This window comes from Apostichopus japonicus, chromosome 13, assembly GCF_037975245.1.
Source record: "Apostichopus japonicus isolate 1M-3 chromosome 13, ASM3797524v1, whole genome shotgun sequence".
Taxonomy (NCBI): Eukaryota; Metazoa; Echinodermata; class Holothuroidea; order Aspidochirotida; family Stichopodidae; genus Apostichopus; species Apostichopus japonicus.
In genome coordinates this window covers 17,062,530-17,090,110 of record NC_092573.1, presented here as the reverse complement: position 1 = coordinate 17,090,110, position 27,581 = coordinate 17,062,530, and the positions used below count along the sequence as shown (strand labels likewise).

Below are 27,581 nucleotides of genomic sequence, written 5' to 3'. Positions count from 1 at the left end.
TTGTTTTTCGAGATATATATTATATGAACCAAATGTATTTCCCAGATATATATTTTGGGTCACCTGTTTGTTCGAGATATATATTTTGTCCCAACTGTCATTTCGAAAAATGTGTCGACTGGTTATGTTGTCTCGAGTGACTCGTGGTACACCACGCGGTCGGGATCGGCGAGAGCGCATATGCCTCCGGTTTAATTATCCCATTGATTGATTGCAAATACTACGGCTAGCCACAATTTCAAGCATATCGCTTCACGTGATCATGTTACCTTTCGAGGGGAATGGTGATGTGCACACCCGAAGATGATTACACAGTCACGGTCTCGATGCAATGGGACTGGGGATGAGAGCGGATTCAGTCGTTCGATATTTTGGCTTCTGTGCCCAGGTTCTGTCCTGCATATGCATAAACTATATCTCACCAAATAAAGAGTTTGGTATTGTTTTAATCCGAGTCGCAGTCAGAACGATATTGTGTTTATTTTCCTGTGTGGAAAAAATAACACCTTGTACATGCAAGTGTGTGGAAACAATGCTAATGCTTTCTGATTCTGTATTCTGTTGTTATTGATCATATCTATCTTCAGTAAGAGTCTGACGCTTATTATCGATTATTTGAAAGAAAAAGAAATAAACGATCAGTATAGTTTTTCTGGATGGTCTGGTTTTCAATTACAAAATTATATACTCAGAACTGTTTCAAAAGGTTACTGTTCCCATGTTAAATAACCATCAATTAACGTGTTAAAGGGTTTTGCAAGAATGATGCTATTTCACTATTTGACTATACTTAAACAATGAAATAATATACATTAACAATGAAATCCACACAGAATTCACTAGAGAGGGATATCTCTCTCATGTCGAGAAGCGGTATTTCTTTAATATGAGTGGATGTTTCCGAACGAAATATTCCTTTTTCTCCCTTCCAGAAAATGGTGATGTACTTATGGTATGGGTATACATGTCTGTGTGACACAGACTTTTAAATGATTTCTAAAGATTCAATATTTGCTTGAACTTTTAACTTGGTATAGGCACCCCTTAGTTATAAAATAGGTGTTCCTGTTGATTTTCATGGTGGTCAGAGGTCCTTTGAGGTGAATAGAGTTCAGTCTGTAAACCTTGTAAACACCTCAAGGTGTACAAATAGCCTAAAATTAAAACTTGGTGTGTATCCCTTGATGAGTAGATGGCCCTTATTGTTTTTCAAAGAGACTTAAAGTAATTTTGGGTTCAAAGGATTCATGTTCAAGTTTAGGTCGAAGATCAATTGAGGTCAACAGATGTCAAAGTCTGAAAATCTTTTTATATAGTTAATCTTGGCTGATATTCATACTTTGTATATCTAGTGTATACAGGTGCGTATCCAGGGGGGGCGTTGGGGGCGCGCGCCCCCCGGGTAAGGAAAAGAGGAGAGAAAAAAAGAGAAGAAAAAAGGAAAAAGGAGGGGGAAAAAAAGAAAAGGAGGAGAGGAAGGAAGGGAAAAGAAAAAGAAAAAAAGAGGGAAAAAGGAGAAAGTAGAAGATAGCCAAGACCTCGGGAAGAGAAAGATGAACAGTCATAGTTAAAGCGCTGATCCCTATTATATACACAGGTAGCCAGTGACAGATCAAGGATTACGGAAGGGGTGTGCGCCTCACCCCACCCCTTACATAGACAACTCCATTTTTGACGTTTCCATTTTTGCTCTCTCACTAATGTATCTATATAAATACTATATATGGTCTATCATAACGCATGTGTGTATGGACGCCTTAAACAATTGTAGAATTGTGCTATATGGAACCAACTGTGGCTGGTCTTGAACTCGACCGAGTCGTCGGGGAACATTTCGGGAAGGGGCCGACCGCCCCCCCCCCGAGCAAATTTTCTTTATGACATCGCTAGTAATTTCAAAATAGACAATGCTTAGATGCAACTTACAAGGCCTGGGAAGTGTCATTTCCAGCGATCTGGGAGGCATTTTCGGCCAAAATTTTGCTTGTACGCTTCGCGCCAACTCATGGTGGCGCTTCGCTTAGATAGTTTGCCTGCAGGCAATTACTCGCTACACGCCTGTTCGAATTTGTAATGCAAAGAGCAGATATAACATCATATCAGTGAGCATTGAAATGCATTTTCCACGATGAACAGCCTCAAAAACTGTCTATGTGTGTAGTCAAAGGCGTAGGAGCCCAATTGGATTTGGGGGCTGTAATGACTTGCCCGAAAAAAAAGCCAACATTTTTCGCGCGCGTCCAACATATTATCGATGCCAATATCATATAAGCAAACATCGGTCATTATATTGCATGGCATCGTGTTCCGCACGGTCCGTGAAAGTTGCACAGTATACCGCCAAATGCTAATGTAAACAACGAAATATCTTATGTAGATGGAGAAAAAGCATACAAAAACTCTCTTTTACAGTAGTATTGTCGGCCAAGCTTAGAACATTATTTTAATTACCACGGAGATAGTTTTTAAGCTATTCATTGCTATTTATTTTTCTTTCAGTAGGTGTCCGAACAAAATTTGGTTGCGGGGGGAGGTCCTACGGGACCTACGCTTATGTGTGTAAGTGTTCAGTTTCGATATACCTGATATCGGAGGAAATATCTGCTATTTTTCTGTTCCTTCAACCAAGTTTTATAATAGCCATTATAAGAGGTTTTAATATTTCTACACCAATAAATTAACTGTGTCGGAATTTTCGAAAATTTCCTGACCAACATTATTCATCATACTTTCCTCTACTCGTGCAATTTTGACCTGTCTGTTAGGGGTTCAAGGAGGTTTTTTTATATTGGTTATCCATAGATTGAATTTTGTGCAACATTATGGGTATGTTTTCAAGTGATTTTATTCACGAGAAATGTCAATTTTCAAATTCTGAACAAATAATGGGCCTAAAACCTTGAAAAATGGGGCTTTCGGATATTGTGGGCCGTGACGTAGAATCACCTACAAAAGCAATGATCCATAGGACATGCAATGAGGTCGAACATGATGTGTGACTGGTGACAATCTTGAAAAAGGTTATGGATGGAAAAAAAACTTTTGAGAAAATACTTGGTTCTCAGGCAAAAGTGTACATCTGGTTGGTCATTTTCAAGCCCGAGAAGTGCCATTTCCGGTGATCTGGGGGGTATCAAAACCAAAAATTTTCTTGTACGCTCCGCGCCAACCGATGGTGGCGCTCCGCTTAGATAGTAATTCGCGCCCCCCGGGTTAGAAAATCCTGGATACGCGCCTGGTATATAAGTGAATAAATTATCCATTTTGACTTTTCACGGTTTTGATAGGGCAACAAAGACTAATAGTCTGAAAACTGCAGAAGTGAAAGTTGGTTGAACTTTAAACTGTAAACTTTGTGTAGTGTGGTATCACTCCTTGCGCAAGGGGTCACTAACAGGTCTGCTGCAATGGGGAAATTTGAACAATGTTATCTCTGGCAAGGATGAAGTCCTTCATATTCGGTGTTTACGAGTGGAAATATCAGAACTTTAATGCTTTTTGCCCTTTCTTTATCAAATTAAATAACAACCTCCAATATTTAATGTTTTTCAATATGTTGTGAAGGGATGATTGTTAGTAGTTTTATGAGATTCAATGATCTCTAGTTTTAGTATTAGGCATATCAATTTGGTATTTCATCCCTTTGTAATCAGTTCTCTGATTGGCCTGGTCACAGTGGTCATAGGTAAAGTCGATTATATTGTAAAATCAAACTGTGGGGAAAGACTAAAAAAGAACACACAAAAAAAAGGAAAAAAGAAACAATTGTTTTGGTTCATAACACTCACACTGTGCCAAGTGTATTCATTCCAGCTGAACATAAGTTTTGTGTGGTATAAATAAACTGCGAAAAGCACCATGACACTGTTTCTATCAGCCAGCGTACACAGTTGGTTCAATATATATATCTCGAAAATACAGTTGGTTCAATATATATATCTCGAAAAAACAGGTGACCCAAAATATTTATCTGGAAAACACAGGTGACCCAAAATATATATCTTGAAAAAACAGTTGGTTCAATATATATATCTCGAAAAAATAGGTGCCCCAATATGTATATACCAAAAATACTGTTGGTTAAAAGTATTCATCTGGAAAAAACAGGTGACCCAAAATGTATATCTAAAAAAAATGAGTTGTTCAAAATATTTTTCTCCAAAGAACAGCTTGTTCAATATACCTCAATCAATCTCGAAAAAAAACAGGTGCCCCAAAATATATATATATATATATAAAAAAAAGATCATAATATTTATATGCAAAACACAGGTGACCCAAAATATATATCTCGAAAAAACAGTTGGTTCAATATATATATCTCGAAAAAAATAGGTGCCCCAATATGTATATACCAAAAATACTGTTAGTTAAAAGTATTTATCTGGAAAAAACTGGTGACCCAAAATGTATATCTAAAAAAAATGAGTTGTTCAAAATATTTTTCACCAAAGAACAGCTTGTTCAATATATCTCAATCAATCTCGAAAAAAAACAGGTGCCCGAAAATATATATATATATATATATATATATATATATATATATATATATATATATATATATATATATATATAAAAAAAAATCATAATATTTATCTGCAAAACACAGGTGACCCAAAATATATATCTCGAAAAAAACAGTTGGTTCAATATATATATCTCGAAAAAACAGGTGCACCAATATGTATATACCAAAAATACAGTTGGTTAAAAGTATTTATCTGGAAAAAGCAGATGCCAAAATATATATCTCGAAAAAACAGTTGGTTCAATATATATATCTCGAAAAAAACAGGTGCCCTAAAATGTATATCTAAAAAAATGAGTTGGTTCAAAATATTTATCTCCAAAGAACAGCTGGTTCAATATATCTCAATCAATCTAATAAAAAAAAGGGGCCCCAAAATATATATATAAAAAATACAGTTGGTTCAAAATATTTATCTCGAAAAAACAGGTGACACAAAATATATATCTCGAAAAAACAGTTGGTTCAAAATATGTATCTCAAAAAAACACTTTCAACAATACCTATATCTCGAAAAAACAGGTGCCCGAAAATATGTATCTCCAAAAACAGTTGGTTCAAAATATGTATACCAAAAAAACAGTTGGTTAAAAGTCTTTATCTAGAAAAAACAGGTGCCCCAAAATATATATCTAAAAAAAAATATGTATCTCCAATAAACAGTTGGCTCAAAATATGTATCTCAAAAAAACAATTTCAACAATATATATCTCGAAAAAACAGTTTGTTCAATATATATATCTCGAAAAAACAGGTACTCTAATATGTATATACCAAAAATACAGTTGGTTAAAAGTATTTATCTCGAAAAAACAGGTGACCCAAAATATATATCTCGAAAAAACAGTTGGTTCAACATATATATCTCGAAAAACAGGTTTTTAGTATATATATTAAAAATACAATTGGTTCAAAATATTTATCTCGAAAAACTGGTGACCCAAAATATATATCTCGAAAAAACAGTTGGTTCAAAATATGTATCTCAAAAAACACTTTGAACAATATATATCTCGAAAAAAACAGGTGCCCGAAAATATGTCTCCTAAAAACAGTTGGTTCAAAATATGTATCTCCAAAAAAGTTTGTTCAATATATATATCTCGAAAAAACAGGTGCCCCAATATGTATACCAAAAAAACAGTTGGTTAAAAATATGTATCTAGAAAAAACAGGTGACCCAAAATATATATCTCGAAAAAAAAAGTTGGTTCAAAATATGTTTCTCAAAAATAACTTTGTTCAATATATATATCTCGAAAAAAGAGGTGGTCCAATATGTATACCAAAAAACAGTTGGTTTAAAAGTATTTATCTGGAAAAAAAAGGTGACCCAAAATATATATCTCAAAAAACAGTTGGTTCAATAAATATATCTCGAAAGAATTGGTGACCCAAAATATATATACCAAAAATACAGTTGGGTTCAAAATATTTATCTCGAAAAACAGGTGACCCAAAATATATATCTCGAAATATCAGTTGGTTCAAAATATGTATACCAAAAAAAAAAAGGTTTTTCAATATATATATATCTCGAAAAAAAACAGGTGCTCCAATATGTATATACCCCAAAAACAGTTGGCTAACAGTATTTATCTCGAAAAAACAGGTGACCCAAAATATATATCTCGAAAAATCAGTTGGTTCAATATATATATCTCGAAAAAACAGGTGCCCCAAAATATGTATCTAAAAAAAATGAGTTGGTTCAAAATATTTATCTCCAAAGAACAGCTGGTTTAATATATCTCCATCAATCTCGAAAAAACAGGTGCCCCAAAATATATATACCAAAAATACAGTTGGTTCAAAATATTTATCTCGAAAAATCAGGTGACCCAAAAAGTATATCTCGAAAAAACAGTAGTGTTAAATATATTTCTCGAAAAACAGGTGACCCAAAATATATATCTCGGAAAAACAGTTGGCTCTTAAATTATGTATCTCCAAAAAACAATTGGTTCAATATATATATCTCGAAAAACAGGTGCCCCAAAATATATATCTAAAAAAACAGTTGATTCAAAGTATTTATCTCCAAAGAACAGCTGGTTTAATATATCTCCATCAATCTCGAAAAAACAGGTGCCCCAAAATATATATATCAAAAATACAGTTGGTCAAAATATTTATCTCGAAAACAGGGGACCCAAAATATATATTTCGACAAAGCAGTTGGTTCAAAATAAATATCTTGTATATATCTCGAACAAACAGTTGGTTCAATATATATATCTCGAAAAAACAGGTGACCCAAAATACATATCTCAAAAAAGTTGTTAAATATACGTTTATTGTTCTGTACCCCACAAGCTTACACTAGTAAGCATTTAATATTGATAAGGTCCTACAATGCGAATAATAAATTTACTGTAAAAGATAACCGCTGTCAATTCGATTAAATTATCAAGGAATTTCCATTATTTACTAAGTATAAATTCGTTGTGAATATATTGTAAATAGTCCATTAAGAAAATAAAAACCAGAGACTGTAAATGGGAAGAAAACTGATAACTTCCACCAATCTTATAAAAGTTCATAATGGTGTTGCAATCTTCCTTGGTTTTCGCTCTTTTTCGATGCCTCCTCCGGAGAAATTATTTCTCCTCTATATTCCAGCAAGAAATCACCTTGCCTGAAACTTGTTGCAAACACTCCTCTCCCTGTCAAGATATAAAAAAGAATTGATTGAAGAAGATTGTGTAATACAGTAAAAGAGAATAGTAGAATAGTTCTTTTATGTCTTTTTCCTTTGGGGGGGAGGGGGTGGCAATGCCTCACAGCTCCCCAACCTCCTTTGCACATACCACTGGGCTTAGTATCACCACTGTATTGGAGGACTGAATTTAGTACAATTCAAAATGGAAATGTGCAATATAGTCAGTGGCTACGTGGGGGGAGGGGGAGAAAGGTGCATCGAGACAGCTTTCCCTCCAGATCGTGTCATCCCGAACCCTTGGTGCCCCAAATGCTACTTAGGCTAAACAATCCTTGAAGCCTTTCTCAAATATACAACTTGTCAGGCGAGACAGCCCTGAAGTTTGACATCAGAAAATGAAATGTTTATCGGCAATATAAATAGCTCTTTCTTGGCATTTAATCATTTATATTTCAAACATCTACACTTTGAAATGTCTTACAAGGCACTGCATAGGACTGGCTTTACCTGGTCAGTTGCATGAAGCATGTATTCTCTCTATGCACTCTCTGTTAATGCATACACTTTAACAATATGCAATTGAATTGAACAATAACAATAAGAACTCATATCTCTATGTTCCGACGTCTCTAAGTTCCGACGTCTCTATGTTGCGACAAAATTATATAATAATTGCCCAAGTCAGTATTATATCATAAATTCTTTCTATGATATATCACTAATTATTGATAACAATATTTGCCTAGACATTCCAATGAAATATGTGTAATTGTGTAAAAAAATTGTCTGAAAATGTGTCCAATTATGTCCAATCATGCTATGTTTTGTACAATACCCTCAAAGGGAAAATTTCTTTCCAATATCTTTCCTTCACATTGATTTTGAAATAAACAATAAAACCCAAACAATCCAGCTCTTTCTCTATGTATAAATACAAGCTGTTTCTCTAGAAAGAGACAAATTGACGTTTTATTTCACTGTCTGTACCCCACAAGGTGTCATGTCACTCATACAACATGGCCAGAATGTAATATTTATATGTCATTTCAAATTCTGTACCCAAAAAGCTACAGTACACTGGTACCCATATCATAGTTATAAGTTACTATTATACGAATAATAAATTTACTGTTCAGATTACTGTCAATTCCGTTAATTTATCAAGGAATTTCCATTATTTGCTAGGTTAAAGGTTAAGTATTTGAGAGAAATGTATTTGAATTGAAATGTACTGAACAAATGACCGCCGTCAATTTGAATTTCCATTGTTTGCAAGGAAGAAGGTTTTAGTCCTTGAGAGTCAAGTTGACATTTAATTTCACTGTCCATACCCCAAAAGGTATCCTGGCACTAAGCTTCCACGTTTTTGTGAAAACTAAAGATGCCTAGCCAAAAAATACACGAATGTGGCTGAAAAAACCGCCCTTCTCCCTCCCAAATTTCATTGAAAGCATCAAAATCCCTACAATTGTCTTAGAATCTCTGTTAACTAATGAAGGGTTTGCTCAGTCGGTTGCTTACTGTTTAACCTGCTGACGATGATAAAATAAAATTCTTTTGTTAACAGAAACACTTCCTGCCCCAGATGGACAATCTTCCTAAACGTTGATGTTATTATAATACCCCCTGCTTTGAAAATACAATCAATTGTGACAACAGCATTGACGCTATTAAGATGTTCCCAAGGGCGTAGTAACCGTAGGGGGGCTAGGGGGGCGCTAGCCCCCCCAGTGAAAAATATGGAGGGGCGGAAGAATCATTCCGCCGCCCCGCTTCGCAAGTCAGAAAACCCTATTTTCATTTCCAAATGAGAAAAAAAATCTCATTTGGAGCACCAAATTGCATCTAAGGCCAGGTGAAAATGCAAAATTATATACAAAATGGAGTGGGTGGGTTGAAGTGTGCTATATTGCACCAAATTGCATCTGAGGCCACCTGGAAATGCCAAAAAAATCCAAAGGGGGAGGGGGTGGCCCCTCCCCTTCAACCCCTCCCCCAGGTCAGCCATCAGTCTACAGCCCCCCCCCAATCAAAAGTACCTTCCTACGCCACTGGATGTTCCAATAAATTCAGTAGTGGCCGACAAAGTGTTCGAAGATACCAAATTGCACTTAGCTTTTGAGCCATGTTTGCAGGTGGACTTGAACGGTAAAATAAATGTCTCTTAAAGGAGTGAAGAGAATTTAACATCTACGCTTCCAAGTAAAAGTTGAAAAATACCGCAGCTGGCAAAAGACGGATCAGAACTTTAAATATAATCGATGTACCACATACATGTTAAATAATCGTGAATAACTGAGACGGGGGGGGGGGAAAAAAAAGAAAAAAAAGACAGGGATTAGGTTGGCAAAGATGATACATTGTTTACGTTAAAGTTGGAAACATGTGTTCATCAACGTTAACGAACAACCAACTGAGTTTGCATCTTTGTTGTTCAACTCGCACAGCCCTTTTGTTCAGAAGTGTGGAATTTTGTGAAACTGTTAGGGACATACCCCTCTGATTTGAAGGTTTATATAATACAAATGGCGTCTCTAGCCATCATGACACGGTAAGTTGAATCTGAAAAAATTTATTTCTTTCGTAAGATATCAGTAATAATTTCTATTTTTGTCGTACTTTCTGGTAAATCTCCATTGAACTTGTCACCTTTTATCATGGGTCAAGAAAGTGCTGTTAAATTTGCCGTGAACTTGACAAGGGTTAATGCACATTTTCCGGTAAAATTGGCTAGATTAATCTATACTCTTTTTCGTTGATACCAAATCCGCGATTGGAAATGCACTATTCTTGACAATAATCAACGTATTAACTAACGTCAAAACACAGCGTTATGTAATACAGATGTTAGGACTTTATATTGGCTCTACATGCCCATCTAATAATGAACTTTTGCTTTAGTTCTTGGAAAACGCCCATGTCAAAATATACTGAACTCACCTCTTACTTCATAGTCATTAATTTGCTATAGCCCTGAAATATAGGAGTAAAAAATTCTCAAGCTCCCAAGATGAAGTGTAGACTAGGAACAAAATTACATCACACTAACCATGGCAAAATACCACTTTTTTCCCATGGTCCTATAGATGCGGTTTATCACAGTTTTACCATAGTCCTATACCATTATTTGCCATGATTTTTATCACTTTCTATATCATCTAGATTTTTTTCTCAAATACACTGTACTAATTGCCATAGTTTTACCCTAATTAACCACAACTTTACCCTATAGCTGTACCAAAGTTTTACCCCTATTGTACCAGAGTTTTACACTAATTTTAACACAGAATTCATATCAAGGAATTTCCATTGTTTCCTGGGTATAAGGTTTAAGGCCTTGAGAGACAAGGTATCCTCTGCAACTTAGATACATTAAGGAATATTTATATCACACAATGGGAATAATAAATTTACTGTACAGATTACCGAGCTGTAAATTCCTATAATTTATCAAACAATTTGATATGAAGAGTGTTTTAGTTCTTGAGACACAAATGGAAATTTTATTTCACTGTCTGTACCCCACTAGTTATACTGCCACTCATAAAATATGACCAGAATACAGCATTAATAGGTGAATTTTCATATTCCAGTATAAAACCTCAGTTATAATTATTGTTTGACTTCTAATAGCAATGAAGGCATCTACTTTAGGCTGCAACTTAGATGGAAAAGGTACATTCATATCACATTTCAGTTCGGTACCCCCTCCCCCTCCCACCCAACTCCCCCAGCTACAATGGTACTCATATCCTATTTATTAGATCCTACAATGAGAATAATAAAGTTACTGTACAGATTACCAAGCTGTAAATTTCAATAATTTATCAAAGAATTTGCTAGGTAGAAGGTTTTAGTTCTTGAGAGACCAATTGACAAATTAGATACGTTCAGGTATATTTATATCACATTTGTGTTATGTACCCCACATGCTACACTGGAACACATAATATATATTAGGTCCTGAAATGCGAATAATAAATTTACTGTACAGATTACTGCTGTCACTCCATGAATTCATTAGTGTTTTCACAGGGTATCTGGGTACCCGGGTACCCACCCTGTGGTACTATGCAGTTCCTAATTTATTACCCGATTCCAATGCTAAGTGTGATTTTGTTTTGTTTTTTGGGACAAATGGATGGTTAGGCAAGAATTCACATTGATTTAGTGTGGGTTCAGGCCACCATACTGTGGAAGTTAACAGCAATAATGGAAGTATTCCATGGATATCTTATAACTGAGTTCCAGTTTCAGCGAATAAACAGATGGTTAGGCTAAATTTCCCCATTGACTTAGTGTGGTGTTAGGCTACCATTTTACTAAACGTTTATTCCAAATGCGATCAAAATCGAGGATGGTGCAAAGATTACGGTTGTCATTCTATTTGATGAATTCATATCAAGGAACTTCCATTGTTTGCTCGGTAGAAGGTTTCAGTTCTTGAGAGGGAAATTGAAATTTTATTTCACTGTCTGTACCCCAAAAGGTACCGAGGATACGTACGTATCCTGGCACTCATACAACATGAACAGAATACAGCATCAATAGGTGAATTTTCATATTCCAGTGTAAAACCTCAGTTATAATTATTGTTTGACTTCTAATAGCAATGAAGGCATCTACTTTAGGCTGCAACTTAGATGGAAAAAGTACATTCATATCACATTTCAGTTATGTACCACCCCCCACCGGACCCCCCAGCTACAATGGTACTCATATCCTATTTATTAGATCCTACAATGAGAATAATAAAGCTACTGTACAGATTACCGAGCTGTAAATTTCAATAATTTATCAAAGAATTTGCTAGGTAGAAGGTTTTATTTCTTGAGAGACCAATTGACAAATTAGATACGTTCAGGTATATTTATATCACATTTGTGTTATGTACCCCACATGCTATACTGGAACACATAATATATATTAGGTCCTGAAATGCGAATAATAAATCTACTGTACAGATTACTGCTGTCACTCCAAGAATTCATTAGTGTTTTCACAGGGTATCTGGGTACCAGGATACCCACCCTATGGTACCATGCAGTTCCTAATTTAATACCCGATTCCAATGCTAAGTGTGATTTTTGTTTTGTTTTTTGGGACAAACCGATGGTTAGGCAAGAATTCACATTGATTTGGTGTGGGGTCAGGCCACCATACTGTGGAAGTTAACAGCAATAATGAAAGTATTCCATGGATATCTTATAACTGAGTCCCAGTTTCAGCGAATAAACAGATGGTTAGGCTACATTTCCCCATTGACTTAGTGTGGTGTTAGGCTACCATTTTACTAAACGTTTATTCCAAATGCGATCAAAATCGAGGATGGTGCAAAGATTACCGTTGTCATTCAATTTGATGAATTCATATCAAGGAACTTCCATTGTTTGCTCGGTAGAAGGTTTTAGTTCTTGAGAGGCAAATTGAAATTTCATTTCGCTGTCTGTACCTGACAAGGTATCCTGGCACTCATACAACATGAATAGAATACAGCATCAATAGGTGAATTTTCATATTCCAGTATAAAACCTCAGTTATAATTATTGTTTGACTTTTAATAGCATGAATGCATCTACTTTAGGCTGCAACTTAGATAGAAAAGGTACATTCATATCACATTTCAGTTCTGTACCCTACCCCCTGCCACCCAACTCCCCCCAGCTACAATGGTACTCATATCCTATTGATATTAGATCCTACAATGAGAATAATAAAGCCACTGTACAGATTACCAAGCTTTAAATTCCAATAATTTAACTAAGAATTTACTAGGTAGAAGGTTTCATTTCTTGAGAGATCAATTGACAACTTAGATGCGTTCAGGTATATTTATATCAAATTTTTGTGTTATGTACCCCACATTCTACACTGGAACTCATAATATATATTAGGTCCTGCAATGCAAATAATAAATTTACTGTACAGATTACCGCTGTCACTCCATGAATTCATTAGTGTTTTCACAGGGTATCTGGGTACCCGGGTACCCACCCTATGGTACTATGGAGTTCCTAATTTATTACCCAAATCCAATGTCAGTGTGATTTTTTAATTTTTTATTGGCAAACCGATGGTTAGGCAAGAATTTCCAATTGACTTAGTGTGGTGTTAGGCTACCATATGGTGGAAGTTAACAGCAATAATGCAAGTATTTCATGGATATCTTATCACTGAGTCCCAGTTTCAGTGAATAAACAGATGGTAAGGCTACATTTCCCCATTGACTTAGTGTGGTGTTAGGCTACCATTTTACTAAACATTTATTCCAAATGCGATCAAAATCGAGGATGGTGCAAAGATTACCGTTGTCATTCAATTTGATGAATTCATATCAAGGAACTTCCATTGTTTGCTCGGTAGAAGGTTTTAGTTCTTGAGAGGCAAATTGAAATTTCATTTCACTGTCTGTACATGACAAGGTATCCTTGCACTCATACAACATGAACAGAATACAGCATCAATAGGTGAATTTTCATATTCCAATATAAAACCTCAGTTATAATTATTGTTTGACTTCTAATAGCATGAAGGCATCTACTTTAGGCTGCAACTTAGATGGAAAAGGTACATTCATATCACATTTCAGTTCTGCCCCCCCCCAACTCCACCAGCTACAATGGTACTCATATCGTATTTATTATATCCTACAATGAGAATAATAAAGTTACTGTACATATTACCAAGCTGTAAATTCCAATAATTTATCAAAGAATTTGCTAGGTAGAAGGTTTTAGTTCTTGAGAGGCAAATTGAAATTTCATTTCACTGTCTGTACCTGACAAGGTATCCTGGCACTCATACAACATGAATAGTATACAGCATTAATAGGTGAATTTTCATATTCCAATATAAAACCTCAGTTATAATTATTGTTTGACTTCTAATAGCAATGAAGGCATCTACTTTAGGGTGCAACTTAGATGGAAAAGGTACATTCATATCACATCAGTTCTGTACCCCCCCCCCCAAATCCCCCCAGCTACAATGGTACTCATATCCTATTTATTAAATCCTACAATGAGAATAATAAAGTTACTGTACAGATTACCAAGCTGTAAATTCCAATAATTTATCAAAGAATTTGCTAGGTAGAAGGTTTTAGTTCTTGAGAGACTAATTGACAAATTAGATACGTTCAGGTATTTTGATATCACATTTGTGTTATGTACCCCACATGCTACACTGGAACAGATAATATATATTAGGTCCTGCAATGCAAATAATAAATTTACTGTACAGATTACCGCTGTCATTCCATGAATTCATTAGTGTTTTCACAGGGTATCTGGGTACCCACCCTACATGGTACTATGCAGTTCCTAATTTATTACCCAAATCCAATGCTAAGTGTGATTTTTGTTTCGTTTTTTGGGACAAACGGATGGTTAGGCAAGAAATCACATCGATTTAGGGTGGGTTCAGGCCACCATACTGTGGAAGTTAACAGCAATAATGAAAGTATTCCATGGGTATCTTATAACTGAGTCCCAGTTTCAGCGAATAAACAGATGGTTAGGCTACATTTCCCCATTGACTTAGTGTGGTGTTAGGCTACCATTTTACTAAACGTTTATTCCAAATGCGATCAAAATCGAGGATGGTGCAAAGATTACCGTTGTCATTCAATTTGATGAATTCATATCAAGGAACTTCCATTGTTTGCTCGGTAGAAGGTTTTAGTTCTTGAGAGGCAAATTGAAATTTCATTTCACTGTCTGTACCTGACAAGGTATCCTGGCACTCATACAACATGAACAGAATACAGCATCAATAGGTGAATTTTCATATTCCAGTATAAAACCTCAGTTATAATTATTGTTTGACTTCTAATAGCATGAAGGCATCTACTTTAGGCTGCAACTTAGATGGAAAAGGTACATTCATATCACATTTCAGTTCTGCCCCCCCCCCCCAACTCCACCAGCTACAATGGTACTCATATCGTATTTATTATATCCTACAATGAGAATAATAAAGTTACTGTACATATTACCAAGCTGTAAATTTCAATAATTTATCAAAGAATTTGCTAGGTAGAAGGTTTTATTTCTTGAGAGGCAAATTGAAATTTCATTTCACTGTCTGTACCTGACAAGGTATCCTGGCACTCATACAACATGAATAGAATACAGCATTAATAGGTGAATTTTCATATTCCAGTATAAAACCTCAGTTATAATTATTGTTTGACTTCTAATAGCAATGAAGGCATCTACTTTAGGGTGCAACTTAGATGGAAAAGGTACATTCATATCACATCAGTTCTGTACCCCCCCCCCCAAATCCCCCCAGCTACAATGGTACTCATATCCTATTTATTATATCCTACAATGAGAATAATAAAGTTACTGTACAGATTACCAAGCTGTTAATTCCAATAATTTATCAAAGAATTTGCTAGGTAGAAGGTTTTAGTTCTTGAGAGACAAATTGACAAATTAGATACGTTCAGGTATTTTGATATCACATTTGTGTTATGTACCCCACATGCTACACTGGAACAGATAATATATATTAGGTCCTGCAATGCAAATAATAAATTTACTGTACAGATTACCGCTGTCATTCCATGAATTCATTAGTGTTTTCACAGGGTATCTGGGTACCCACCCTACATGGTACTATGCAGTTCCTAATTTATTACCCAAATCCAATGCTAAGTGTGATTTTTGTTTTGTTTTTTGGGACAAACGGATGGTTAGGCAAGAAATCACATCGATTTAGTGTGGGTTCAGGCCACCATACTGTGGAAGTTAACAGCAATAATGAAAGTATTCCATGGGTATCTTATAACTGAGTCCTAGTTTCAGCGAATAAACAGATGGTTAGGCTACATTTCCCCATTGACTTAGTGTGGTGTTAGGCTACCATTTTACTAAACGTTTATTCCAAATGCGATCAAAATCGAGGATGGTGCAAAGATTACCGTTGTCATTCAATTTGATGAATTCATATCAAGGAACTTCCATTGTTTGCTCGGTAGAAGGTTTTAGTTCTTGAGAGGCAAATTGAAATTTCATTTTGCTGTCTGTACCTGACAAGGTATCCTGGCACTCATACAACATGAACAGAATACAGCATCAATAGGTGAATTTTCATATTCCAGTATAAAACCTCAGTTATAATTATTGTTTGACTTTTAATAGCATGAATGCATCTACTTTAGGCTGCAACTTAGATGGAAAAGGTACATTCATATCACATTTCAGTTCTGTACCCCCCCCCCCCGCCACCCAACTCCCCCCAGCTACAATGGTACTCATATCCAATTGATATTAGATCCTACAATGAGAATAATAAAGCCACTGTACAGATTACCAAGCTTTAAATTCCAATAATTTAACTAAGAATTTACTAGGTAGAAGGTTTCATTTCTTGAGAGATCAATTGACAACTTAGATGCGTTCAGGTATATTTATATCAAATTTTTGTGTTATGTACCCCACATTCTACACTGGAACTCATAATATATATTAGGTCCTGCAATGCAAATAATAAATTTACTGTACAGATTACCGCTGTCACTCCATGAATTCATTAGTGTTTTCACAGGGTATCTGGGTACCCGGGTACCCACCCTATGGTACTATGGAGTTCCTAATTTATTACCCAAATCCAATGTCAATGTGATTTTTTAATTTTTTATTGGCAAACCGATGGTTAGGCAAGAATTTCCAATTGACTTAGTGTGGTGTTAGGCTACCATATGGTGGAAGTTAACAGCAATAATGAAAGTATTTCATGGATATCTTATCACTGAGTCCCAGTTTCAGTGAATAAACAGATGGTAAGGCTACATTTCCCCATTGACTTAGTGTGGTGTTAGGCTACCATTTTACTAAACGTTTATTCCAAATGCGATCAAAATCGAGGATGGTGCAAAGATTACCGTTGTCATTCAATTTGATGAATTCATATCAAGGAACTTCCATTGTTTGCTCGGTAGAAGGTTTTAGTTCTTGAGAGGCAAATTGAAATTTCATTTCACTGTCTGTACCTGACAAGGTATCCTGGCACTCATACAACATGAACAGAATACAGCATCAATAGGTGAATTTTCATATTCCAATATAAAACCTCAGTTATAATTATTGTTTGACTTCTAATAGCATGAAGGCATCTACTTTAGGCTGCAACTTAGATGGAAAAGGTACATTCATATCACATTTCAGTTCTGCCCCCCCCCAAATCCACCAGCTACAATGATACTCATATCCTATTTATTATATCCTACAATGAGAATAATAAAGTTATTGTACATATTACCAAGCTGTAAATTTCAATAATTTATCAAAGAATTTGCTAGGTAGAAGGTTTTAGTTCTTGAGAGGCAAATTGAAATTTCATTTCACTGTCTGTACCTGACAAGGTATCCTGGCACTCATACAACATGAATAGAATACAGCATTAATAGGTGAATTTTCATATTCCAGTATAAAACCTCAGTTATAATTATTGTTTGACTTCTAATAGCAATGAAGGCATCTACTTTAGGGTGCAACTTAGATGGAAAAGGTACATTCATATCACATCAGTTCTGTACCCCCCCCCCAAATCCCCCCAGCTACAATGGTACTCATATCCTATTTATTAGATCCTACAATGAGAATAATAAAGTTACTGTACAGATTACCAAGCTGTAAATTTCAATAATTTATCAAAGCATTTGCTAGGTAGAAGGTTTTAGTTCTTGAGAGACCAATTGACAAATTAGATACGTTCAGGTATTTTGATATCACATTTGTGTTATGTAACCCACATGCTACACTGGAACACATAATATATATTAGTTCCTGCAATGCAAATAATAAATTTACTGTACAGATTACCGCTGTCACTCCATGAATTCATTAGTGTTTTCACAGGGTATCTAGGTACCCGGATACCCACCCTATGGTACTATGCAGTTCCTAATTTATTACCCGATTCCAATGCTAAGTGTGATTTTTGTTTTGTTTTTTGGGACAAACCGATGATTAGGCAAGAATTTACATTGATTTGGTGTGGGGTCAGGCCCCATACTGTGTAAGTTAACAGCAATAATGAAAGTATTTCATGGATATCTTATCACTGAGTCCCAGTTTCAGTGAATAAACAGATGGTAAGGCTACATTTCCCCATTGACTTAGTGTGGTGTTAGGCTACCATTTTACTAAACGTTTATGCAAAATCGAGGATGGTGCAAAGATTACCGTTGTCATTCAATTTGATGAATTCATATCAAGGAACTTCCAATGTTTGCTCGGTAGAAGGTTTTAGTTCTTGAGAGGTAAATTGAAATTTCATTTCACTGTCTGTACCCTGAAAGGTATCCTGGCACTCAGGGGCGGCGATCTGTTTCAAATATTGGGGGGGACATTTGCCTGGGTGCAGGCGTATTACTATCTAAGCGGAGCGCCACCATTGGTTGGCGTGCAGCGTACAAGAAAATTTTTGGTTTTGATAACCCCCAGATCAATGGAAATGGCACTTCTCTGGCTTGAAAATGACCAACCAGATATACACTTTTGCCTGAGAACCAAGCTTTTCCCAGTAGTTTTTTTCATTCATAACCTTTTTCAAGATTGTCACTAGTCACACATCATGTTCAACCTCATCGCATCTCCTGTGGATCATTGTTTTTGTAGGTAAATCTACGTAATGCCCCACAATACCCGTCAGCCACACTTTTCAAGGTTTTAAGACCATTATTTGTTCCGAATTTGGATAATAAATTCAAAACATACCCATAATTTTGCACAAAATTTCATCTATGGACAACCAATATAGAAAAAACCCCTTCAACCCCTAACAGACCGGTCAAAATTGCACGAGTAGAGGGAAGTATGATGAAGAATGTTGGTGAAGGAATTTTTGAAAATTCAGACACAGTTAATTTATTGGTGTACAAATATTATAACCTCTTATAACGGCTATATAAAACTTCGATATCATATACAAAATACCCAAAAAGCATGCTCGAGGGGGGGGCGGTTTCCACCCTTCGCCCCCCGGCTACGCGCCAGCTTGTAGGAAACTGGCCAATTGGAAACCCAGTGAACCCATATCGATGTGGATCATATGTGTGATTGTACGTACTTACACTCATACACAAGATATGTAGGGCCTACAGACATAATGATAATAATCATGAGTGACAACATGCTATACGGTCACAGGTCACAGAAACGACCACGAAGAGTCATTTACCTCATGCAGCATGTGTTGGATGAAGTTTTAGCCACCGCCAAATATGATTTGGATAAATAATCTCACGCATTATTTTCTATTTATAGCCACACAAACAAATTATGCCACCAAATATTGGGGAGATATTAGTTACTATATAGATACTACCGTATATTCCCCACCTAAAATATTGGGGGACATATCCCCCGTCCCCCCCATGATCGCCGCCCATGTATATATATATATTTTAAATATGGTTGCTACAGCCCTATTTTCCTTTTTCATCGGCAAACCAAATTTCATTACGGATGCGGTCCGTCTAGCTATTCATTTCGAAAAAAAAAGTAAAAACAACTTTTGGTCATATATAGTAACAAATTGTGACACGGTTAGACAGGCTTGCGAGGGATTTGCCAAGGGAGGTGCGAAGCTTGTAGGCAAACTGTCCAAGCGTAGCGCCACCATAAGTTGGCGCGAAGCGTGAAAGAAAAATTTGGTCAAAATGCCTCCCAGATCGTTTGAAATGGCACTTCCCAGTCCTTGTAAGTTGCATCTAAGCATTTTCTATTTTGAAATTACTAGCGATATCATAAAAAAATAAGAAAGTATGCTAAAAAAAAGGAATATGCCATGAAATATTGGGGGGGATATTAGATACTAAATCCCCCCACCTAAAATATTGGGGGGACATGTCCCCCTCGTCCCCCCCATGATCGCCGCCCATGCTGGCACTCATACAACATGACCAGAATACAGCATCAATAGGTGAATTTTCATATTCCAGTATAAAACCTCAGTTATAATTATTGTTTGACTTCTAATAGCAATGAAGGCATCTACTCTAAGCTGCAACTTAGATGGAAAAGGTACATTCATATCACATTTCAGACCTGTACCCCCCCCCCCCCTTACTCAAATTCCATATATGGCCCATATATATGGCAATTTGTATCTGGCCCATATCTGTGCCATATATGGAATTTATATCTGGCTATATCAAGAATTGGGCAGATATAACTTGATATAAGATATAGGCCATATCTGCAAATCTGCAAATCCATATCTGGACCATATATGGCAAATCCATATCTGGCCCATATATAGCAGATCCATATATGGCTTATATATGGCAAATCCATATCTGGCCCATATATGACAAATCCATACCTGGCCCATATATGGCAATCCATATCTGGCCCATATATGCTAATTTGTATCTGGCCCATATCTGTGCCATATATGGAATTTATATCTGGCCATATCAAGAATTGGGCAGATATAACTTGATATAATATAAAGGCCATATCTGCCTCAGATAAAACTTTATATGGGTCACTTTTTATCTGGACCAGATATGGTCCATATATGGCAAATCCATATCTGGACCATATATGGCAAATCCATATCTGGCCCATATATGGCAAATCCATATCTGGCCCATATATAGCAGATCCATATATGGCTTATATATGGCAAATCCATATCTGGCCCATATATGACAAATCCATATCTGGCCCATATATGGCAAACCCATATCTGGCAGATCCATATCTGAGAAATCCATATTTGGCTCATATATATGGCAAATCCATATCTGGCCCATTACTTAGAAATCCATATCTGGCTCATATATGACACATCCATATATATTGCCCTTGGCAAATCCATTACTGTCCCATATTATGATAAATCCAGGTTGAACTAGTTAAAAAAATGGCTTCATCTGTGCTAGAATTTCATCTGGCGATGTAAAGAAATATAATTTGAAACCAAATAAGGGCAATATATGGCGCAGATAAAGGAACTCTTTATTTACTGCTTAATTATCTGGCCATTAATTACATTTCCTGTTTGATCCATCAGCAGGTATTTTTCTTTTTCTTGTTTCACCTTACCCACAGTATGTCCAAGCCTTTACAAATAAAAACTAATATTAAAAAAGGGTCTTCTGTTCAAACGATTATTGAGGCAATATGACCGTCAGAACAAAAATACATGGTTAAGAGAATAAACTATCCTGGCATGATAAAATGCTCCACGAATAAATTGGCACTTGAAAAACTGCTTCATGACAAAATGCCCATCACTCTGCCGTCTCTAGGCTGTCTTCAGTCTCTGCAAGGCCTGCGAGTACTTTTCATCGACACAATTTTCAAAACAATGACGAAGACATAAAGTTGAGATTACTTTATTCCCAGCACATTCCAAACCCAATTGTGTACATAACTTTTTTGTGACACATAGTTTTATTTATGACTCGCAATGCTTCCAACTAGAAAGAGATTTCAAAATCATATCAAATTGTGTCTGAAAAAACCCATCTCCAGACAATTAGACCAAAAAAAGCAGGGCTTAATTGGAGGTAAAGATCAACTTATCTTGGACTTAAGAATCTGCAGTTTTGGCCTCAAACATATCACTCAAAAAGCTCCTTGCTGTTACCTAATCCGACTACTATGGTCATAAAATGACCGCTGTTCAAAAATAATACTTGAAGGTTGAGTTCTTTATTCTTCTGTGGTCCTGTAGAGGTTGATACTAAATTGCATTGTGCTATTCCTTTATTTATTATATTTGGTTTAGTAAATAAGTTTCAGGAGGGCGATATATGTTCCATTCAGTATCGAAGTTCAGTCCCAAAATATGTTGTTTCCATCCGTTCCAATTGGAAAAAAAAATTTAAAAAAATTCTTCCTTCTGACTGTTCAGTTCACTATAGAATCCTTTGCCAATGTCCTAACTCAATAGGTTATTTTTTACGAATCTCCATCACCCTTCCTTAATGTACCAATCCTTTCTATTAAATTTCCTTCTGTTCTCTACCCCTACCATGTGAAAACTGTTTTTCCTATCTCACTCGCAGAGTATCAATACACATATGTCCTTTGTTCCAAAGAAGGTTTTCACACCATGGAGGTCTGTTTTTACCTCCATGTTCACACTTAATTACCCTCTGAGTCATCCTTTTTCCATTAATGACCATGTGGTTACCTAGCAACCCAGATAGATCAAGTAGCCAATTTATACCCCCTTTGACTTAGTGAGCACTGTAAGTGCTTTACCATTGAAATATGTGCAGTACCACAAATTCAACAATATAGGGCAATGTAAATCTCTATGAAAATACACTAAATAAGAGCATACAGTCTTACATGTATATCCAGTTATATCTGGCTTAATATGGCCAGATAGAACTTTATCTGCATATCTGGATATACTCTATGTCCAGTTATATCTGGCTTTATATCTTTATTAGGCCAGATAAAACTTGATTTGCCTATCTGGATTGACTCTATATCCAGTTATATCTGGCTTTATATGGCCATATTAAACTTAATATGGATATCTGGCTTAAAATTATATCAAGATATATCTGGCTTTATATGGCAATATCAAACTTGATATGGATATCTGGCTAACAATTATATCAAGATATATCTGGCTTTATATGGCCAGATAAAACTTCATATGTGTATCTGGATTGACTCTATATCCAGTTAGATCTGGCTTTACATGGCCATATCAAAATGTATATGGATATCTGGATTACAATTATTTCAAGATATATCTGGCTTTATATGGCCATATCAAACTTGATATGGATATCTGTCTTACAATTATATCAAGATATATCTGGCTTTATATGGCAATATCAAACTTTATATGCATATCTGGATTGACTCTATATCCAGGTTTATCTGGCTTTATATGGACATATCAAACTTTATATGCATATCTGGATTACAATTATATCAAGTTATATCTGGCTTTATATGGCCATATCAAACTTGATATGGATATCTGGCTAACAATTATATCAAGATATATCTGGCTTTATATGGCCAGATAAAACTTAATATGTGTATCTGGATTGACTCTATATCCAGGTTTATCTGGCTTTATATGGACATATCAACCTTTATATGCATATCTCAAGTTATATCTGGCTTTATATGGCCAGATAGAACTTAATATGTGCATCTGGATTGACTCTATATCCAGTTACATCTGGATTGACTCTATATCCAGTTACATCTGGCTTTATATGGCCATATCAAACTTGATATGGATATCTGGAATACAATTATACCAAGATATATCTGGCTTTATATGGCCATATCAAACTTTATCTATCCAGATATAGCCAGATATAAAACCAGATATGGAATTTGAGTAAGGCCCCCCCCACCCAACTCCCCCAGCTACAATGGTACTCATATCCTATTTATATCTGGCTTTATATGGACATATCAACCTTTATATGCATATCTCAAGTTATATCTGGCTTTATATGGCCAGATAGAACTTAATATGTGCATCTGGATTGACTCTATATCCAGTTACATCTGGCTTTATATGGCCAGAATAATAAAGTAACTGTACAGATTACCAAGCTGTAAATTTCAATAATTTATCAAAGAATTTGCTAGGTAGGTTTTAGTTTTTGAGAGACCAATTGACAAATTAGATACGTTCATTTATATCACATGTGTGTTACGTACTCCACATGCTACACTGGAACACATAATATATATTAGGTCCTGCAATGCAATTAATAAATTTACTGTACAGATTACAGCTGTCACTCCAAAAATTCTTGTGTTTTCACAGGGTATCTGGGCACTCGGGTACCCACCCTTTGGTACTATCCAGTTCCTAATTTATTACCCAAATCCAATGTCAGTGTGATTTTTTAATTTTTTTTTTGGCAAACCGATGGTTAGGCAAGAATTTCCATTGATTTAGTGTGGTGTTAGGCTACCAAACGGTGGAAGTTAAAAAAGCAATAATGAAAGTATTCCATGGATATCTTATACTGAGTCCCAGTTTCAGCGAAACAGATGGTTAGGCTACATTTCCCTATTGACTTAGTGTGGTGTTAGGCTACCATTTGGAAGAAATTGAAAGAATTCTCCCAATTATTATTTTTTCATTCGTTTGTTTCATAGAAGGAGAGACCGACAATGAAATTTACCAGATGTTACTAATGGATTATAGACGGGATAACTAAAAAATAATAAATATCACATGGCTTTTTAGTAAATGTTTATTCCAAATGCGATAGAAGTCAAGGATGGTGCAAAGATTATCGTTGTCATTCAATTTGATGCATTCATATCAAGGAACTTCCATTGTTTGCTCCGTAGCAGGTTTTAGCTCTAGAGAGCCAAATTGAAGTTTTATTTCACTTTCTGTACCTGACAAGGTATCCTGACACTCATACAACATGACCAGAATACAGAATCAATAGGTGAATTTTCATATTCCAGTATAAAACCTCAGTTATATTATAAATATAACAATAATTATAATTATTGTTTGACTTCTACTTTTAGGCTGCAACTTAGATGGAAAAGGTACATTTATATCACATTTCAGTTATGTACCCCCAGCCCCCCCCCCCCCCAGCTACACTGATACTCATATCATATATATTAGGTACTACAATGGGAATAATAAATTAATACTGTACAGATTACCGAGCTGTAAATTCCTATAATTTATCAAAGAATTTGATAGGAAGAGTGTTTTAGTTCTTGAGACACAAATGGAAATTTTATTTCACTGTCTGTACCCCACAAGGTATATCCAGAATACAGCATCAATAGGTGAATTTTCATATTCCAAGTAAGAAACCACTGTCAAAGTTATTGTTTGACTTCTAAAAGCAATAAAGGCATCTACTTTAGGCTGCAACTTAGATACGTTCAGGTACATTTATATGACATTTGAGTTATGTACCCCTCATGCTACACTGGTACTCATATAATATATATTAGGTCCTACAATGCAAATAATAAATTTACTGTACAGATTACCACGTCCATTGGATGAAATTCATATCAAGGAACTATCATTGTTTGCAAGGTTTGAGTTCATGAAGCCATATTGTCATTTTATGGTACATAGATGTGCCATAGTGAGTAGAAGAGCCCCATTGATTTTGGTGCTCATCTCAAGAATATTATTGAGGTCACAGGGGCAAATGTAAACATTTTCAGAATTGAATCATACTTTGTTTGAAGGTGTTGGTTGATAGTGGGTACATGATAATGTAATGTGATATTATGCACATTTATTAGGGGGCATGGCTTGAGTTGATTTTTGCTCAAAATAGCTTGTTAATATTGTAAGTTAACATATTAAGTAGGTAGGTCCACATCCAGTGAAAGAACCTTGCTGATCAATTTTATCAACAATGACGAAAGCTTGGGATTATAATCTCAATTGGCAAGGAATCACAATGAGCCCATTGGCTTTCTGGTTTCAGTTAGTTGAGGCTTCATATCATGGGTTCTGTTTCTGTGGTAAGGGGTAGTATGGGTAAGATCAGGGACTCCCTGTGTGTGTGTGGGGTGTGTTACCATTTGCATAAATGAGCCACGGGGGCGCGTGGGGTCGACAGGCAAGCTTGTTGCCCCCCCAGTCACCCCCTACTGGGATTTTGGATGTCAAAAAAATTTACATAAAAAAATATATATATAATTGGTCTGTGTGGTCTCGAATCTCCATGATGACCAATCATTCAGCTCATCAGCTTCGAGGGAGTCATTCCGAACTTGGATCATTTCCGGAGATTGAACTATCAGTCTTACCGAAATTCATGGTGAGTAATGCGACACGCACCATTACTCATGATCGACCGTTAGTAGATATGGCACTGGCCCAGTCGACTGTGTAGGCCCAAGCCTAGTGTTAACGATATCCTCACGAAAACTACATTGTGCAGGCGTGAATGAATTACTACCAGTACTATAGTAGCATGGTGGGTATGAATTTCATTCACATAAGCCATTAATTCCTCTGACTCATGTGGGTATCACATGGTTAGTGTATGGGACCGTTGACCCGTATTGGTGTCAAATGGGGTGAACATGGGATTCCCACCAGGTCATGATATATGGGCTGGCACATATTCAAATTGGGCACCAAAGATTGGACCAATCAGATAACCGGAACATGTCGTATTACCGAAATAGTTTAATTAGTTGTTCATTAATGGGAATATTGGATTAATTAAGATGGGAAGTGATTTCCATAATATAGTAGTTCAGATAGCTGTAGATATTTGGTGAAACAAATCAAAGGGGCTTATTGATAATTATTTAAAGATCGTTCACTAATACATTTACATTGAGCTGGGATGGACAATTGGAAATATTTGGATTAGCACACCGATTTGGTAGGGTATGCTGGGAACAATAAATTAGAATCCCTTTAGGATCTTCTAATAGCTTCCATGTGTGATCCCCGTTAGTTTCCAATGGAATTAGGCGTGGTTTTTTATGCTTTCACTACGCTTTGAGGAGACTAACCGATTTAGTATAGGGAGTAACCCCTTTAGTACTGTAGCGGGTTCGCCATCAGCTGTTACGCCCCATATTTTTCGGCCGAATCGTCGCTACAACGTTTCTCCGGAAGCAAGATTCGTTAAACAAATGTTTCCTTTGTTTAATCGTCGCGACAACGTGGAAGAAACGTAGACATAGGCGTACGAGGCAGGGGGGGGCAGACTGCCCCCCCAATTTCCAGAGGACAAGAAATTCGGGCAAAAGTCCTGAAAAATTTGGGCAGCCTAAGAGGAGAAAAAAATATATATATTAATATGTAGTAGCTTACTCGAATCTTTTTCATATATTTGCTCGAAAATTCCGTGGAGAGCGTTCTGTGTTATTTGTTTTGTGACATTAATATTAATATAGGCCTAATGATTTTCTTTATTTAGCATCATGATGACGGAATTTTTCCGTGTAACACCACCGTAAGCACAGCTCATCTGGGCTACCACCAGTGGCGTAGCTAGGATTTTTTGAGTGGGGGGCCATGGGGGGCTGTTCTTTCTTGTGGGGGGGCCGGAGGTTACTATCTAAGCGGAGCGCCACCTTGGTTGGCGCGGAGCGTACAGAGAAAATTTGAGATTTCAGCACCCCCAGATCGCAGGAGATGGCACCTGTGAGGCACAATAGCAACCAAAAAGATGTGCAACTTTGGTGACAGAAATGCAAAAACAGTTTTTTCTCTTTTATGCTGACTGGCCTTGCCAACTCAGCCAGACTTTTAACTTGAGGGAAGTTGGCATCATTTGTCGTTTCAAGGTGTCAAGGCCTGTTTTATGCGGGTGATGCGGCTGACGTTCTACAGTACGTGCATGTTGAATAGTTCCGAAATCTTCTCATATTCTGACTGTAATTTGTGAATCAAATTTATCGTACGCGTGAT

General features: G+C 36.2%; 2 protein-coding genes across 2 annotated transcripts in view; one reads left to right on the top strand and one right to left on the bottom strand.

Moving 5' to 3' along the window:
- Nucleotides 1–4,567: 4,567 nt before the first annotated feature.
- The window catches only part of LOC139979209 (uncharacterized), a 182,176-nt gene continuing 159,162 nt past the window's right edge, over nucleotides 4,568–27,581 (bottom strand). The window contains exon 8 of the mRNA XM_071989968.1: nucleotides 4,568–7,194. The gene's annotated coding sequence lies outside the window, so the exon portion shown is untranslated. The remainder of the gene's footprint in view (nucleotides 7,195–27,581) is intronic.
- LOC139979202 (52 kDa repressor of the inhibitor of the protein kinase-like) overlaps nucleotides 9,523–27,581 on the top strand; it is a 168,954-nt gene continuing 150,895 nt past the window's right edge. Inside the window, exon 1 of the mRNA XM_071989959.1 lies at nucleotides 9,523–9,741. The gene's annotated coding sequence lies outside the window, so the exon portion shown is untranslated. The remainder of the gene's footprint in view (nucleotides 9,742–27,581) is intronic.